Here is an 18,791-nt window from a genome sequence, read left to right as displayed (position 1 = left end):
TTCACATAGATTTCTCACTCGTAAACATCCCATGGAAATAAAATGTATGAGACTTACCTAGCTTATGACCATCATGAATAGCCTGACCAAAAGAGAGATAGCACTCAAATCTGAACTTCCTTGATTAAAACAATATATTTGCAGATCTAGAACAACGTTTGGCCTCGGGAAATGCATGTTGTAATCTCTATATGGAAAAGGCTAAAGACCACTTTGAACAAGAATGACTTTGCCACAAACATGGCTCTGTCTGCTGTATTTGACGCAGTCCACCAAGACTCTTTTCTAGGAAAGATCGGGGGAACATGGCGGCAGCAAGCTGAGCTGCCGCGGTGCTCCCAGCTCTTGCTCCCACTGACGGCTGTAAACGAACTACTGCAAAGATTGTTGAGGCGAAATATGGAGCGGTAGCGGTAATAGTTTCCTGAGGGTATGTCAGGCGGCATCTTTCTGATGTTTTTTTGTGAAATAAACCCGTTTGGTTTAACTACTTTTTGAAAACCTACCTGCACCTTGCAGCACGTCTCTCCTCCATTCCCATATGCTTGGAGGCCTTTCTCCCTCCAGTTGGACTCCCGCAGGACTCCAGTGAGCGTTTCTCCTCGGGTGAGTGCTTTGTCTCCTTCTCTGCGTGTTCCGCCGATTGCCTCCAGCTCATCTGGGCTTGCGGCTGTGGACACGGGCCGCCCTGGAGCTCCGAAGAGGGCATCGATTTCATAGCTTATTGCACGCTTCTCTCGTGCCTAACAGGGGTCCCAGCGGAGCTGGTATAGGAGTTGGCTGTAGAACAGAGGTCTTCAAACTTTTCCAGGTTGAGCCCCCCCAGCTGAATTCCCCCAGATGTTGGGCCCCCCCACCACCCGACAGAAACCTCGGGAATCCGGCACACCACATGATCGACTGCCACGCGCACACCACAGGCCATATCCGGCAAACAATGCTCAACACAACAAGAGTGCCTCGCAAACTGCAGGCCTGTGAGTGGATGTGACGAAACGACAGAGGCGTACCAGACAGCTCAAAACACAATCCTCCAAGACAAAATGTGCGCAAATTCTCCCCACTAGGATGCCCTGCCTTACACAGGACACAGATCAACAACAACACCACCAACATGAATGTGACGGGTGTGCCGGTGCCCAGCCACACCTAGACTCTCAATATGTGGGTGAATCCCTGCCACTGCCATCCTCAGGCTGTGCTCCACATCCAGTTCTAAACGGTACCTAGTCTTCAACACCGCAAGTGCTGAGAACCCAATCTCACAAACTCCCCAACAAATAAACAAATACATTGTAGGATGTAAAGCACCATGCACAAGTGAACCAAAGGGAGGACCGCCGTGATGAACCCACTATAGGGAACACACCATGGGTGCTTCACCAAGCGGAACCCAAAACATGGAACCCGACCTTGCCCATGGGGGCCCCGCATTCAAGTAGCAGCTGGACGTAACGCAAAATGTCACACGCAGGATGCATAGATCCCACACATGAGCACACATAGAATACAGAACAGTAACACATAGGCAAGGGAGCAGCCAAACAATTCAAATACCTTCCACTCTGAACCACAGCTCTCATGGCACCAAGAAAGCAAAGGAAGTCATCACAACCCTCCCCATCCATCTTGTACACCTTGTCATCCACCAACTCCCCCACCATTCATTTCGTCCCTCCATCTGAGCCCCATCCACATCCAAATCCCTTCAACCACTTGCAAACCCATCCACCTTCCATCCCTCCATCCATCATCTCACCAATCCATCCCTCCATCCACCCCCTCACCCATCCATCCATCATCCATCCATCCCTTCACCCAATCTATCCCCTCACCAATCCATCCACTCTTCCACCCATCCATCCACCCACTCATCCATCCAACCATTCACCCAAGCTATCCTCCCACTCATCCATCCACTCCTCCACTCATCCATCCACTCTTCCACCCATCCATCCACTCCTCCACCCATCCATCCACTCATCCATCCAACTACCCACCCTCTCACCCATCCAGCCATCCCCCCACCCACTCATCCATCCACCCAGTCACTCATCCGTCCACCCACTCAACCCCCTACTCATCCATCCACCCATCCATCCCGTTCTCCACCCTCCCCCCCACTCATGCATGCACTCTCTGACCCATCCATCTCCATGCTCCTCTCCTCACCCATCCATGCACACACCTGCCCATCCACTCTGCCAATCATTCATCCATGTCATCACTCATCCATCCATCCATCCTCCCCCTCTCTCCATTCCCCTCACCCAGCCACCCATCCCTCCATCCACCCTTCACCCATCCACCCACTCATCCATTCACTCATCCACTCATGAATCCATCCATTGACCACTCATCCACCCCTTCACTCCTCCATCCATCCCCCCGTCCATCCACCCTCCTCAATCACCCATCCATCCCCACATCCACCCCTTCACTCATCCATCCATCCATTCATTCATCCCTTCACCCATCAATACATCAATCCATCACCTCGCTCATCTATCCGCCCACCGACTCGTCCACCATCCACCCCCATCGATCCATCCACCATTTCACTGATCCATCCACCCCTCCACCCATCCATCTACCCTTCCAACCATACACACATCCATCCACTCCCATCCATCCCTCCACTCATGCATCCATCCTCTCTCCCACCATCCATTCACCCCTTCACTCACCATCCATCCCCTCACTCATCCATCCACCCCCCACCCATACATCCACCACTCCACCCTCACACCTTTTATGATTCAAATTCGAATCTGCAGACCAACATCCCTGAACACCAACACTTCGGGGCCCACACAAAGATCCTCATGAGTTGAGGACCGCAGACCAGAGCCCACTGTCCTGATTCATGGCCCAAACCCGGATTGCAACCTCTCCCTCCCTTCCCAAAATAACTGAAGGACTCCCGCCCCCCCAACTCCCCCTCACTCCCACCCCCCTTGAAAGGCTGGGGCCCAGGACCAGAGCCCACCCTGCCCGTGCCTCAAAACCTCTGCGTAACCTTCTCTCCCTTCTGGGAAGAGCTAACTCTCCCAGGAGGGGGTTAATTCACAGAGCTGACAGCTTCAGCTGCAGTGGGAGGCAAGGGGTCTCCTCTGCTAAAACTGAAAGCGTGTCTGTTTGTTTGCTTTCGTTTTTAGCAGAGGAGACCCCTGCCTCGCACCGCAGCCGAAACTGTCGACTCCGTGAATTGGCCCCCTCCTGGGAGAATCACCCAGACACAGAAACGGGCACAAAGGGAAGATCGAAGTGGAGCCCGCGCCCCCCCTGGGATGGCGCCGCGCCCCCCCTGGGATGGCGCCGCGCCCCCCCTGGGATGGCGCCGCGCCCCCCAAGGGGGGCGCGCCCCACAGATTGAAGAACCCTGCTGTAGAACGACACTGGCTCTGGCAGGCGTGGCAGGATCAGAGCCACTACGGGTACTTGCGGCCCTATCTGAGGATCCTGGCGCCCTGCTGTATACGGTGAAGAGGCGGCTCTTTCCTCGATTGCGCTTACACCAACTTCAACCCCCGCTATTGCTACTGCCACTCTGATAGCGACTACGAAGAAAAGAGGTAAGCGTGGAAGTAAGAAGAAGGCCACTGGGGGTGTTAGCAAAACGGTAGATGATAATCCTGCTGGGAGTGATTTGGATATAACGCCAGTGCCTTCTATTAAGCCCCCTTTAGGTCTCTTCTCTTGGGGTCATCCTTAGCTGAAAACCCTGACTCAGAATCTGGTGCCATAAAAAAAAAAGAAGAATTCTACAATTTTGTCGGCAGAAGTCAAGGCTAAACGTGCTAAAAGCCATAAGTCTGCATAAGGCCATAACTTTGCCATCAGTGCTGGGTCCAAGATTACTCCATCACTCCGTTCATATTTTAAAGCAATTCCACATGTACTGAGACTCTCAGGAGAAGATCAGGTCCAGACTAAACCCAATTTTTTGGGGAGTGAGTCAGTCGACTTTAGCGGGGCTATAGGTATTAGTGTTATGGATGTATCTCTAACCCCCACCCCTGTAGTCGGGGCAGAGAGCAGTCTGCACACCCAGAGTCTGACGGTGGATACGGTGGACACGATTGACACAGTAGATACAGTAGACGTGGTCTCTGTGCAACTAACGCCATCAGGGGTGGCACTCACTGAATTATTTACCGAAGGAGAGGGAGAGGGAATTGCGATAGAGAAATTGCAGACGGTAGAAAGTCTGCAGGATGAGCTTGTGCAGAGGGATAGCACCGTCTCTATGACTGCCTCTCTACAGTCTATGTTTTTAGCATTGTCTGCAGACATTAAGAATGGTTGTGATGCTTCCAAAGCTAAACAACTGGAGATAAGGAATTTTTGTGAATAATAAGATCGATGGTCTGAGTGCCAGAACCACGCTACTTGAAGAGAGAGTTGCAGGTCTATCGCTACATCTAGACCAGGCCAAAGCAGATATCACCAAACTTAAGAGAGAGGACCTTATGCTGGCCAAGAGGATGGAATCTTTGTAAAACAATGCCAGGCTCAGTAATATTCGAATTCTAAATGTCCCGGAGGGGAGTGAGGGGACAGACATTAAACAATATGTGATCTCTCTTCTAAAAGAATCACTGAGCTTGGCAGAGTCACCTGAGGATTTGGCTAATGATATCCAGCGCATCAATAGGGATCCTTTTAGGAAAAACCCTCAGAGATCCAAGCCCCGAAAAATCCTAGTAAACTTCCATACCTACACGCTCAAGGAAAGTATTTTGAATTCAGCTTTGAAGCAGAAATCATTGTAGGGGAAGGGGTTTAATTTTCAAATTAGATCTGACTTATCTAGGGTTACCCTTGAGAAGCAGTGGGAGCTGGGGAGGAGGATAGTTGCATTTAGAAGTGTCGGTGCAACAGCGCAACTTAAATTTCCTGCTGCTTTGAGAATAATGCACAATAACAAAATGTTTAATATCAGGTCTGTGCAGGAGGCAGATGAGTTGTTGCTCTCCTTAGGGGGGGCTAAGGGGGGTGCTAAGGGCTCCTCGGGTTGAGTTTACCCTCCATATCGGCATTTCTAATTTTTTGCTTTTTTTCTCTATTTCCCCCGTGTAAAAGAGATAGGAGATGTTGTAGAAAGTGAAGATGGGAGAACATGTATTAAATAAGCTTAAAAAGGAAGAGAATTTAAGCACAATTAGAGAAAAGGGGTGAAAAACGGTGACAAACAAAAAAAAAAAGGAGGGAAGAGGTAAACAATATAAAATTATTGGGGAAATATAAAGAATCCTTTTTTCCTAGAATATAAGGGTTTGTTGTGTGTGTCCTAGTTAATTAAGTTTGTGTATAAGTTTAGCAACTTAATCTGTTTTGTATTTCTCCTCACTGTTTATTTTCTTCATAGACAACACAGTGGGAGTATCGGGTTGGGGCACTATCTTCTGGACTGGTTCCGGATAGATAGGGCAAGGGTTTCCCATGGGGGGGGGTGGTAGTTTGGGGCACAGGGGTAGGGGGGGTGGGGAGAAGGTCTAAAAAATACCTCATTTTCTGCATGAAACAGATTTTGTGTTAATCTAAGGTTATTTCTCGTATCCATGTAACATTACATGGATACGAACATGGCAGAGTTCTTTATTTTTCTTTTATGAGAGGTTTGTGGGTGGAAGAACTGAGCCCCCATGAGTGGCTTGAAAATGATCTCCTGGAATGTGAATGGTCTCCGCACCAGACCTAGGGCGGATAAAATTAGGCAGTATTTACGAGATTCTGATGCGCAGGTCATCATTCTCCAGGAGTCACATTTAATGGAGTCTGACGTACTCTCCCTGGTAAGGAAAAGTAATTGGATCGAATTTTCTGTATCAACAACGCAACCCACTAACACCAGAGGTGTGACAATAATTTTTTTTAAAAACACTTAAAGCAAGGCTAATTTTGAAACTGGTTGACCCAGGTGGCAGATGGGTCATTGTTACAGTATCTCTGGCCGGTGCACAAACCACGATTGTGGGTTACTATGGGCCCAATGTAGATGACCCCTCTGTATTAAAATCTATATTTTCACATCTATTATCATTCCTAGAACCGATTATTCTGGCCGGGGACTTTAATATAGTTCTGGACCCTGTTCTGGATAAAACCCCTAATAGTCGACCTTTAGCTCTTTCCAAGACTAGGGTCTTTCTGCTTAGAAGCATGAAGCAATATGGTCTTACTGATATATGGAGGGATAGGGCTGGCAAAAAGCAGGGGGTCTCCTTTCGAAATCAGAAATACCATCACCAGTCTACAATTGACTTTATGTTAATTAACCACAGATTGTCAGATTTTGTGAATATTTGCTACCTCCCATCTCACCTATCTGATCACTCTGCAGTATTCATGGAATTAAATGGGTCTCCTAAATCTTCTAGATCCTGGACATTTGATCGTTCGCTTTTATCTGCTACAGATGATATCTCTTTCATTATTATGGAAACCCAAGGCTGTATGCAAACCAATCAGGGCTCGTCCGCCCCCGGGATTGTCTGGGATGCCTTTAAGCCTTTTTAAGAGGCCTCATCACCAACAAGGTCTCACATCGAAGGAAGCAATATAGGGAAGAGGTTGCTTCTATAGAGGCAGAGATGTTGGAGACCCAGGATGAGATTGACCATGCCTCACCCGAGATCTCTACGCAAGTTCTCTGTAATAAATTACTATCTTTAAAAGGTCAACTGGGGTCGGTCTTGAATCAACGACTGCTTGAGAAATGGGCAGCTAGTAAAATAGCCCATTTCCAATTTGGTGAAGGAGCAGGAAAACTCTTGGCCTGGAAAGCTAAAACCGACCAGGTCCGAAATAACATGAGTCTATATCATATAATAATGTATCCTATTCTTTAGACAGCGATATTAAAAAAGTTTTTAAAGAATTCTTCCAATCCATCTATCAGGAGGATAACATTTTGGACCAGACCTATATTGACAACTGGTTGACAGCAATTTCTCTCCCTTCCCGGCAACGGGCCACCCTAGACAGCATTATTACAGAAGAGGAAGTTAGGGCTGCTATCCGTAACAGTATACAAGGGAAGGCAGCTGTTCCAGATGGCCTCCCAGCCGAGAATTATAGGGCCCTGGAACAAGCAATTGTACCTTTTTTAACTTTGCTATTCAACCAAATTTTGCAGGATGGGATTCCTCCGCCGGTTTCCTGGGACATTGCTTTGATTACTTTAATCTTAAAACCAGGGAAATCAGCGCAGTCCTGTGGGTCATATAGACCTATTTCCATCTTAAACGTGGTTTATTAGATGGTTGAGCAAAGTAGCACCTGACATCTTACATCACGACCAGAAGAGATTTGTGAAAGGCCGTCAACTATATGAACTGACCTATGACTTGATAGGGGTCATTGATATGGCAACAACTGATTCCCTCCCTTTGGCAGTCTTGACGCTCGACGCACGGCCTTCGACAGGGTGAATTGGGCATACCTGTCGGGGGTCTTGGTTAAGTTTAATATTGGGGACAGCTTTCGTCGAGCAATCAGACTTTTATATTCGAATCCATCAGCCAGGGTATTAGTGAATGGTGAGATATCTGACCCCTTCTCCATTACAAGGGGAACACGTCAGGGTTGCCTCCTTTCCCCTCTATTATTCGATCTCTACATAGAACCCTTTGCCCAGCTTTGGAGGGAAGAGGAATCAATTAAATTGTTTATATATAAAGGGTGGGAGAAAAAAGTGGCGCTGTACACCGATGATATTTTGATACCTTCCTCAGACGTACGTACAGCCTTTCCAGCAGCTATTAAATTGGCTTTATAGTTTGGGAAAGTGTCAGGATATGAGGTCAATACCTCAAAAACCGAGGTAATGGTTTGGAATAGCGCAGATTGTGGCACTGAGTTTCAGCTTTCCACAAATTTGCGCTGCCTGGGTTTAAATATTGTTAATGACATCAACAAAATTGCCTCAACTAATTTCGCTGTTGTTGCGAAGGAATGTCGGAAACTAATGCAATCTTGGTCACATCTTCCTTTGTCCTTGATAGGGCGAATTAATTTAGTCAAGATGACAATCTTACCTAAAGTTTCTTTTTTATTCAGCACTATTCCTCTCTTTTTTGATCCGTTATTAATATCTAAGTTACAAGGAGAAATAACGTCTTTTATTTGGGATAAACATGTTCCAAGGATTGCTTGGAAGAAGCTCAGACGATGCAGGGAAAAGGGAGGCCTAGCAGCTCCTGATTTGCAAATCTATGCGTGGGCGTTCCAATTATCTCACGCTCGAATGTTGTTAAAAGTGCCCACAGATCTTGGGGTCGGAAGCATGTTCTCAGCCTTGCTTAAAGGTGAGGGAGTAGCTCAGTCGGGAGTCTTGTTTAAATTCGGAGATCCGAAGTTCTTTAAAAAAATTAAACTAAAGGTATTACAGGGGATGGCAAGAGTGTGGGCTAAGGTAAGGACCTCAATAAAGCTTGGTTACTTTTCTAGTAGGGCCCCACTGTGGGGATCACCTGGGAATCCTGAGTGGCTGGAGGATAGTCTAGCCGCCCCTTTGCGGGAAGCAGGGCTGGAAAATTGGGTGATATATTTGTGGAAGGATGTCTGATGCCATGGGAAACCTTAAAAGGGAAGAAAGGATAAAACTTTTCCAAATTTAAGTATATTCAGATTGCTAGCTGGGCACATTCCTTTCCCTCACAAGCTCCATCTCGACACTCAGCTCCACTTGGGGGTAGTAATCGTCTTGAGACTCTCCTTTTGGATAAACCATCTGGCAAAAAATAGGTATCGTTATGGTACAACCTGATACAAGAGGAGTCTGACGGGGAAGTTCAACTACCTGAGTTATCGTTTGTTGTAATCTACAAGACCGGTGGTTTGCATCATTCAAGGTCTTGTGGGATATTGTAAAGCCCGCATGGTTGCGCCGGAACCCCCTCTACACACTTCACAGAGCATACTATTCGCTACAGAGATTAGAAAAATTTGCTCAGGGGTCCACGGTGGCTTGCGCCAGATGTGGCTTAATAGCAGCCTTAGATGCCCACATGTTCTTTGAATGCCCCGGTATATCAGCCTTTTGGGACTCTATCAGCAACTTGCTAACGTCATCTTTGGGTCTTCAGATCTCGATTGATCTCCCCCTTGCAATTTTTGGGGTAACGGATGGAGCTCGGAGCTCGGCAAAGAACCTTCTCTTCTACTCCATCTTATTGGCTAGAAGGGAGATCTGTAAAAAGTGGAAGGAGCATCATCCACCTACACTCTTAGACTGGCGAGCTTCGGTCCTACAAGTATCAAAGCTTGACTTGACAAGGACTGGGAACAAAAATAAGAGAGCTTTTTGGCATTTTCTTATTTGGAATTAACTGGCATGGTAAACCCCCCACCCCCCTCCCCCCCCGGTCCAATGATTAAGCTGCTGTGGTCTATTGCCCCTTTTTTTTTATCCATACTAGGGTTGACATCCCAAGTATGATGGCAGCACTGTCCTTAATTATTTGGTTTCGCCATGCAGGTCTTGGAATATGCCTTTTTTCTTGCTGAAGGGTGACGGAATGTGAACATAGTTTATCTCTTGCCAGTTAAATACTGTGACAGCGAGAAGGCCTTGTTAGACCTTTGCATATAGAACCATGGTGGAAAATGAGGACCAAAAAAAAAAAGACTCTTTTCAGTGAGGTTACAGCAACTTGGAATCAATGGAAGAATGCTTGTCTAAATCAGATCAAACCACTCAAACAGATCCAACATCATAATGCAACCCCGTTCACATCACCTCCTTTCAGAATCAATCTAGGCAAAGCTAAAGGCTCAGATATTGCTAAATTTCTCCTACATCAGGCCACCACAGAACATTTAATGAAACCCTGTAATGCCACAAATACACCATCTACACTCTTTAAATGAGAAAATTCAAAATACCTTGACAGCTCAGGACTAGACCACTGCCTCCGGGTGGTAAACCAATGAATGCTCAGTAAATGCCTTAAGCTTAAAGCATCCCATATTGAAACCCTGACATGCAGAGAATGGAAAAACTGCCACTCCATAGGAATCTGTGCCCAGGAACATTGCCAAGAACATTGACAGAGGTGAGAAATGGGTAGTCATTTGAAACTCACTCTTATTCTTTGTTTCCTGATTCGGTAAAAAAAGCATCTTCTACACACAATGTATACTTTAGGGTGATTTGTTTCCACAACCAAGATTAGTGAATAAATTGCAGGCTACGATTTTCCTTGTCTTGGCACACTTTTCACTATGTACACACACATTCTATGCTATGGTACTACTCTCCACTTCTACAACATGGAATTTAAAACACTGCAGCAAAATAATGTATCCACCCACATCTCATCAGCCCTCAAATGACATTACTGTCTTCTCATTGCCAGATGTTCAACATCCAAATGACCATACAAAACAAAGGTCTAGTCGTCATCCAAGTATTGCAGAAGCTAGCGCTGGCTGAACCTGACCCACCATCCCTCTTTTTATAAACAACATGCACCATTAGAACTCGTCCTTCAAATAAACAGAAAGACTCTAGGAATCAGTTCCTTCCAGAAAAGAGTAGAAACATAGAAGACCATTTGGAATTCAATAAAGACTTTGTTCTCTCCCAGATGATGATTTAACTACTACAATAGATCACTTGCAATGGCTAGACGACATGGACAATACAGTTCTCAGGAAGATATCAGCCCTAAACTGTAACCAGTTAATGATGTGAGGCACAACATGCATAACCATTTGACTTTATCTTTTTCCCCCCTCCACAGCAGGTCACTGTAACAGAAAATGATAATTGCATATCTCTCGCGTCCTCACAACATGAAAATATTACTGATAGTGGCAATTGCAAACATACATTTCTTCCACAAAACATTCTCATCAGCAATTAAATATAATTCTGATAACATTCAAAGTGTGCAATGTTTCACCTGAACTCAGTTTGACCAGTTGCTTTCCAATTAGCTATTTTTAGAGAACAAACTAAAGCACATATACAAACCATAGCGTGAATTTCTCCTGTGCTCCATACCTAAGAGCTCAGAGAGCTCATAAACATGCACGTACCTCCCTAAATCTGCACCCTAAATCATGGCAAACAGCGTCACTAAAGTTTGTTTTAAACTTATCAGTGCTCCACCCCTAATCAAGTATGAAAGTAGCTTTAGCTTCAGGAGGGCAGTGATGGTCTTGCAGATTTGATGAAGTGGATTTGGGATTACCTGACGGTAGGCCCTAATGTTGTATGAAAAATGAGCCCCCACTGGTGGTCAAGAGGGATATGTGTGTGCATAGCCCCAACCTATATATCACTAATGTAGGTATCACCACTTACCTGCACATTATAGTAGCAAGTGGCCCCTCGTGGTAATGTCATTTCTGATGTGAAAGTTTGAGTAACAACTTATTTGTATGGATTGGTGATTTAAATGATGAATTTGCCCTCAGTATTTATGAAGTTAATGAGAAAAATAGTGATTCTCCATTTTGTGTCATCACCATTAATGGAGAGGATATCAAGGTCATGGCTGACTCTGGTGCTCGTCCCTCTTTAATAGGTGATCAATGGTTAAAGAAGTTTCCTAAAGTTCAAATGATACCATCTGACATAAAACGTGTGGGCTATGGGAATAGACCCATTGACGTTTTAGGTTATTTTATTGCCAAAATAATTTTTTGGAAACAATTTTTATAGACATTTCGTTTATCGTTACAATGACAGTATTCTTTCATGGTGTATAGACACAGATGAAATATTGTACATAAGTATTCCTGCCTTTTATACATATTAGAGACTCGTCCATCTAGAGCAGTGGGGCTAATAGATCAACCATAACATATCCAATAATCATCGTGTGCCAAGGTGTGTTCATTCACTAATGTCTGACCCAGACTCATCCTGTGGAGGGGGGTCACATATATTTCTATGAAAGGCGTTCCACTTCCCCTAAATCCTTGTCCATTTTTTTGGGCACCCTCGGTGAATGTAGACTGACTTGCTGCAATATAAGTTTTAAAAGCCAGACCATTGTCTCAAATGTGTATGTTGCCAAAGAAGGACCCTGCTTGTTGGGATGGCTGTAACAAAGGACTTGCTCATTATGCTAGATCAAAATCACCCCAAATAAGTCTTATGTTACACTGACTTAATTTCTCAAGTTATGGAAGACAAATCTGTTGAATGGGAAAAGTTATTTCCTAAAATATTCTCATCTAATCTGGGATTATTTAAATATGTTGTACATAAAATCATATTAACACAATTAAACTGTACCTAAGGTACACAAGGTTAGAAACATCCCCATGAGGCAAGCATCAAGAAAGGAACTGGATAGGCTGTCCAGTCAAGACAATATTGAAGAGATTGAGTCATCTGAATAGTTGTCACCCGTTGTTGTAGATCATAAACCAAATGGGAAAATGTGACTTTGTGTTGATTTGAGAGATTTAAATGAGTGTGTGTGGGTGGATCGACATTTGTTGCCAAATGTTGGGGAAATGTTTTCCGCATTGAAGTTTGCCACTGTATTTTCAAGGTTAGATCTATCCAATGCCTATCCTCAGATTGCTTTACACAAGGATAGCAAACACTTCACTTCATTTATAATGCCTAAAGTAGCATTTAGATACAAAAGAATGCCTTTTGGTCTAATTTCTACTTCAGATGTATTGCAAAGATTCATGCAAAAATTGTTCAAGGAAATAAAAAATGCTTTGTATTTCCAAGATGACATACGTGCTTTTGGGAACATCAAACAAGATCATGCAGTACCTTTATTTAAGATTTTGATTATTTTACAGAACCATGGAATGACTTTACCAAAAGAAAATTGCAAATTTGAAGTGGAATCCATGGACTTTTTGAGGCATACCATTAGCAAACATGTTGTTTCACCGAAGCAACATTTGGTAAAGGCTATAAAGGAGGTTCTGGATTCCCAGAATAAAGATCAGCTTAGACCATTTCTTGCCAAGCTGAATATTATGCTAAGTTCTTTCCACTGTTTGCTGACAAAAGGATGTGACAAAGCTACACCCAGAATTGCCAGATGGGAATATAAACTGCAGGACTTTAATTTCAGTGCTGAATGTTTTCCAGGTACCAGAAACAGCTTAGCAGATTGTTTATCTCGCCTACCTATTAAAGAAGAAAGTGACCGATGTATTATCGATGAGGACATGGGGAGAGTGGTGTCCATATGTGAGGTGTCTAGCGGCCTCATTAAACAGGATGAATGGAAGTATGCATTCAATAATGAAGAGGAAATTCAGGAAGCCATTAAATATATTAGGTCACAATGGCCAGAGAAGAAGTTATTGAATAAAGAAGTGTTACAGTACTTTAAAATTGCAAACAAACTTTCTCTGATAGATGATGTTTTGTTCTGGGGGGAGCAACTGCTGGTACCCCAGGATTTAAGACAGCTTGTGTTGAATATGTCTCATGAAGGTCATCCCGGCATGTCTAGCATGAAAAGAAGAATTTGGTGCAAATGTTGGTGGCCAGCCATTGATAGATGTATTGAGGCAAAAGTTAGATCATGTATTGAGTGTTCCATCAGTGATAAATCTCAGAATTGAGTTAGTTATGAAAAAGCTCCCATTTCTAGACCTGGAAGGGTATGAGAGAGGATGTCCCTTGACATTGCTGGTCCCATGTATTTGTCTACCAGCCCAGTTTATGGCATTGTCCTCATTGATGAACTATCACAATGGCCTGAGGTTAAATTGGTACATCAAGTGGATTCCGATACAGTAACACAGTTTTTGAATAAGACCTTTGAAAAAGAAGGTTTTCCGACATGCTTAGTCATGGAAAACAGAGTGCAGTTAAGATCCTCAAAAATGAGAGATTATTTGGACCAGCATGGGATTTATCATTTATGAACTTCCGTATATTATCCGCAAAGTAACGGCATAGTGAAAAGGTAGATAAGAGTTTTGAAGGAAGGACTACACTTGGCATTGGTCAACTGGAAAGTTGTTCTCAGGCTCTCAAAGATTTATTATGGAATTATAGAGTCACACCTTGAATGTTGGGAGATATGTCTCAATTTGAGAAAATGAGAGGAAGAAAGACCGTGTGTAATCTTAACTAGATATTGATGATGGAAATGAAACGTAAGGTTGAATGTACAATAGTGTAAGGATCAGATCAGAGATGGGTGTCCAATGATAAACATGAGTCATATCGGGGACACATGATTCACACACATGAATTCAACAATGATGGTTGGGTGCGTGTAAAAAAAAGGAAGATTGGTTAAAGCTGGAGAATCTAAGTTTTCTATTCCCATGAAAATAGTCAGAGTAGGACATCAAGTAGTAGAAGTGACTGACGGGAAATTTGTGGAGTATGGGCAATGTTGTTAAAGTACATAAGTGTTTGTGGCTAAAAGAAAGTAGCTGCACAGAGAGTTCTTCAGGTCACAGTAGTGATTCTGAGGGGGAAATACAGTTTACAGAATTTGACAACAAGAGTAAAAACGAAACCTGCTTGGTGCAAAGAATACCATGTCAGGTTAGTTTAAGACAATGTTGCATATATACAGATCTCTATGTGAAATTTTATTTTATTGTATATCAATACAATTTTGTTGCACACGTAACCATGCAACTTTTATTGTGCTGAAATCAAACTAGCTTTTTTTTTTTTGATAATCAACTTTATTCAGCATTTTAAAACAGCAAGGAAATTTCATTGGCACCAGCTCATAAATCAACAGGTAAAATGAGTTAAATTCAGTATTACATCCGGGTAGGGTCAATCCATTCCAGTCCGACATTACAGTTTGCGTAATAGTAACAACAACTATGAAGACAGTAAGTATATCTGGGTTCACAGCGGGATCATGTTGAACCATTTCCCCCATATTTTAGGGAACAGTTCTGGAGAGCCTCGGTATTCGAATAGAGCCTCCTCTTGGGCCCCGCACCAGTCCACCCCCCTCCTCCATCCCCCCACCGTGGGTGCTGCATTTCGTAACCAGTGTCTTGCTATGTCCCTTTAGGCCACGGCCACCGCTGTTCCCAATAGGCGTTTATCCAAACTGGTGTCGTCCAGGCCATCGAAGATCCCTAGCAGCATTCGCAGCGGGACATGAGGGACCTCCCAGCCTAGAGCCTGTGAAAGCTCCTGCTCCACTCCCCTCCAAAGCCTCTCAAGCCCCAGGCACTGCCACACCATGTGGTAGAAGTCGGCCGGGGATTGTCCACATCTTGGGCACTCTGGGGAGGGTGTCAATCGGGCTCAGAAAAGCCTCTCTGGGGTGAGGTAGAACATGTGTAGGTAGTATGTTATGTTATGTTAATTGATTCTTGTATAGCACAGGTTCACCATCAGGTCTCTTTGCGCTTCTTGAGGAGAATATTACAACAGGCAGTGCATGTGAGCTAGTGTGGGCGAGATTATTTCGTGGTCAGTGCCTCCAGAAACAAGATAGTCTTGAGTTTTTTTCTGAACGAGAGAAGGACAGGTTCCTTGCGCAAGTTATCAGGTAGGTTGTTCCAGAGCTGTGGAATCAAGGTGGAAAAGGCTATGCCCCCTTTACGAGACGAATGAAACCGGGGGGTGACCAAACAGCATGCTGCAGAGGAACGGAGGGTCCAAGCAGAGATGTAGCTCGTCAGGCGATCCTTGATGTAAGCTGGGGCCTGACCGTAGATGGCCTTATGGGCAATGCAAAGGCCCTTGAAAGATGATCGCTGCCTGATAGGAAGCCAATGTAATTTCGAGAGCAGTAGGGAGGCATGAGTCCGTCTGGGTAGATCAAAAATGAGGCGCGCTGCATCGTTCTGCACAACCTGTAGTCTTCTTATTAGTTTCCAAGGGAGGCCGATGTAAAGGGCATTCCCATAGTCCAACCTGGACAATATTGTGGCGGAAACAATAACCTGAAGGGAAGTTGTAGTGAGGAGGGGGACAAGTTTTCGCAAACACCTCAATAGCCCTGTGCAGGTACCAACCACTGCCGACACTTGGTTGTTCATAGAGAGGTCGGCGTCGATTTTGATGCCCAGGCTTCTAACCATTGGGACTGGGGTAGGGATAACTCCCAGTTCCCGCGGCCAAAACAGGTCACACCAGGGGCTGTTGATGTATAGGACAGCCAAAATTTCCGTCTTATCTGGATTTATTTTAAGTGAGTTATCAGTCATCCAGCTCGCTGTGAAACGCAGCACCTCTTGTACGTGTTCCTGAGTAACACTGGAGTTGTTAATCCGTACAAGTAGCTGGGTGTCATCTGCATAATTGAAGACCTGGCAATCCAAATGGGCCAAGATCTCCACCAATGGTTGAAGGTATAGGTTAAAGAGCAAGGGGGACAATGCCAAGCCCTGTGGGACACCACATACCAAGGGACCGGTGATCGATACCTGATCACCTAACTGTACCCTCTGCGTCCGGTTAGTCAAGAAGGATTCAAGCCATTGATAGGCAGGTCCCTCTATTCCCACATTAGCAAGACGGGACAAGAGGGTTTTATGGCTGACCGTATCAAATGCCGCTGACAGATCTAATAAAATCAGTTCACTCGATACTTTCTTGTCAGCCATGACCCTCATCTCATCCAGAACAGATAGCATCACCAGTTCCGTACTATGATGAGCTCTAAAGCCAGCTTGTCTAGGATGTAGCAGTCTATGTTCCTCAAGAAAGGTGGAAAGTTTTTGAGGACATGTTGTTCAAGTACTTTAGATAAGTACGGAAGCTGGGAGATTGGCCTGTAGTTTTTAAGGATAGAGGCATCTGCACCTGACTTTTTAAGTAAGGGGATAACTCTAGCCTCTTTCAACGCTGGAGGGAGAGAACCTGTTTCCAAAGAGGCATTCAATAGCTTGAGAATAGGGCCTTCTAGACTGGGAATGGCCAATTGGAAAATTCTCGGTGGGGAGTCGGTGCGAGGGGTCTGATTCTCCTCTCCCCTCAGCTCGTCTCTGCACCTCTGCTCTACTGCAGAACAACTTTTCCGATCCTTCCCAACCACTAAACCACTAATCCATCAAATTATTAACATACATTCTGGAATCCAGTGGAGAAGGGGAGAAGAGAAGAGCCTAGATAGGCTAGCAGAGGAAACAAAGCATGAGAGCGCGGCCACCGTTAGTAGTGGCCGTTGAGTGTAGTGCCCAGAAATCCCTCAGAGGCGGCCTAACTAGGTGGGGTGCGGCTAGCGGTATCCAGTGTGCCCTGCTCTTGTGCTCTTCCCTGCAATACCAGCACTCTCCCAAGTCTCCTCACACCTCTACAATGTTGCCTCAAACTGCACCCCTCAATAGACTCAGTCCACTATCGATCCATTGGTACCTACTAACTTTTCAACTTGTTCATCTATTCATAGTAGGAGGTACAGGAAGTGTAAGAGGTGCAGGAGGGTCAACTGAAAAGAGATAAAAGAACCGGAAGGAAAAGCCTAATAATTACGATAATGAATACTTGGACCGTTGGGCTGTTGGGCTACTATCATAATAAAAAAAAAGGAGAACTATACGTACAGGTAAAGAGAGGGTGACAGGACCCTCCACAAGATGAGCGAAGAAAATACAAATACCAAAAGTGATAAAAAAGGCAAAAGCAAATACAATAGGATTGAATCAATCATTAATTTCACCGATAGCACGGATGTTTGAAAAATCCACAAAAGTCCCAGATAAATTTGATTTTATGAAAGACCCGTCTGGAGCCCTAATTACAATGCAAGTAGAACCAGAAAAATGTAAACTACAAAACCCAATTAAGCCAATTAGCAACGAGGGGGCTTGGGAAAAACATGGCGGCTGCTAGCTAGCGGTCGCGGTGCTCCGGGGTGAGCTCCCGCTAGGATTACCCAAATTAATCCTCTCTGATCGGTTTTTCTCTTTGGGGAATATATCGCTGAACCTACTGCGACTCTGATGCCTGATGTCAAATCCATAGGTGGGAGTTCCATTCGGTAAAACCTTCGCTTGCTGCGGTTCGGGCTGCTGGAAATGCAATACGGAGTTTCTCCTCCGGAGGTACCCCAGCGTACAGTCCGCTGTCTCTGTCCACACCTCACGGTCGATTTCCTCGGAGGACGCCAGGAGAGCTCGATCGTGATTTCGGAGCAGCAGAGACCTGCCTTAGCCTTGCAGTCAGCTGCTTCTTACGCACTGCACGAGTCCCGGTCACAGCCGCGACTCCGGTTTTGGACTGCCGCGCTGGAGCTAAGGAGGGGGAAGAAGCTACAGTGCCTGGTGCAGCCGTGCCGAAGGTCATCTTTTGCCGTAAATACACGCGGCGCTCCGTCCAGGGTAGTGGGCAGTAAGTCAAAGTTACACTCGCATCTGTTTGCATCAACGTCAGCTACAGTGGAGGGGCCGAAGGTCTGCGAAGGCGGTAAGGTTGTTGACACTGAATCTATTTCTCCATTATCTGCTGCCGTGTTATCAGGCTCAGACGAAGATTGTAGCTCACTTGAAGCATTGACTAACATACCTTCTAATCTCAGCAAGAGGGGTTACAAGAAGAAATTAGATCCATCTGAGAGTGAGAGTAAGGGTGACTCTATTGATTCTATTGACTCTACTGTTAAGTCCCCTCAGGTATTGGCTGGAAAAAAGTCCTCTTCCTTTCTAAATACCGAGGTGAAGTCTAAACGTTCAAGGAATAAGAACAAAGGGAAGGGAAAGGGCCCAAAGGCTGCTCAAACTACTCTGCCAAAAATCACTCCCTCGCTTCGTTCATTCTTCAAAGTAGTTCCCCAAACACTACGCTTATCCCAAGATCTCACTATGGCAGCCACTCTGTTTATCCCGGCCACTACCATCCCATCTACACTATCTCCCCC

Source organism: Lissotriton helveticus, chromosome 6 (assembly GCF_964261635.1).
Source record: "Lissotriton helveticus chromosome 6, aLisHel1.1, whole genome shotgun sequence".
Lineage (NCBI taxonomy): Eukaryota > Metazoa > Chordata > Amphibia > Caudata > Salamandridae > Lissotriton > Lissotriton helveticus.
Note: the sequence above shows the minus strand (reverse complement) of the source record.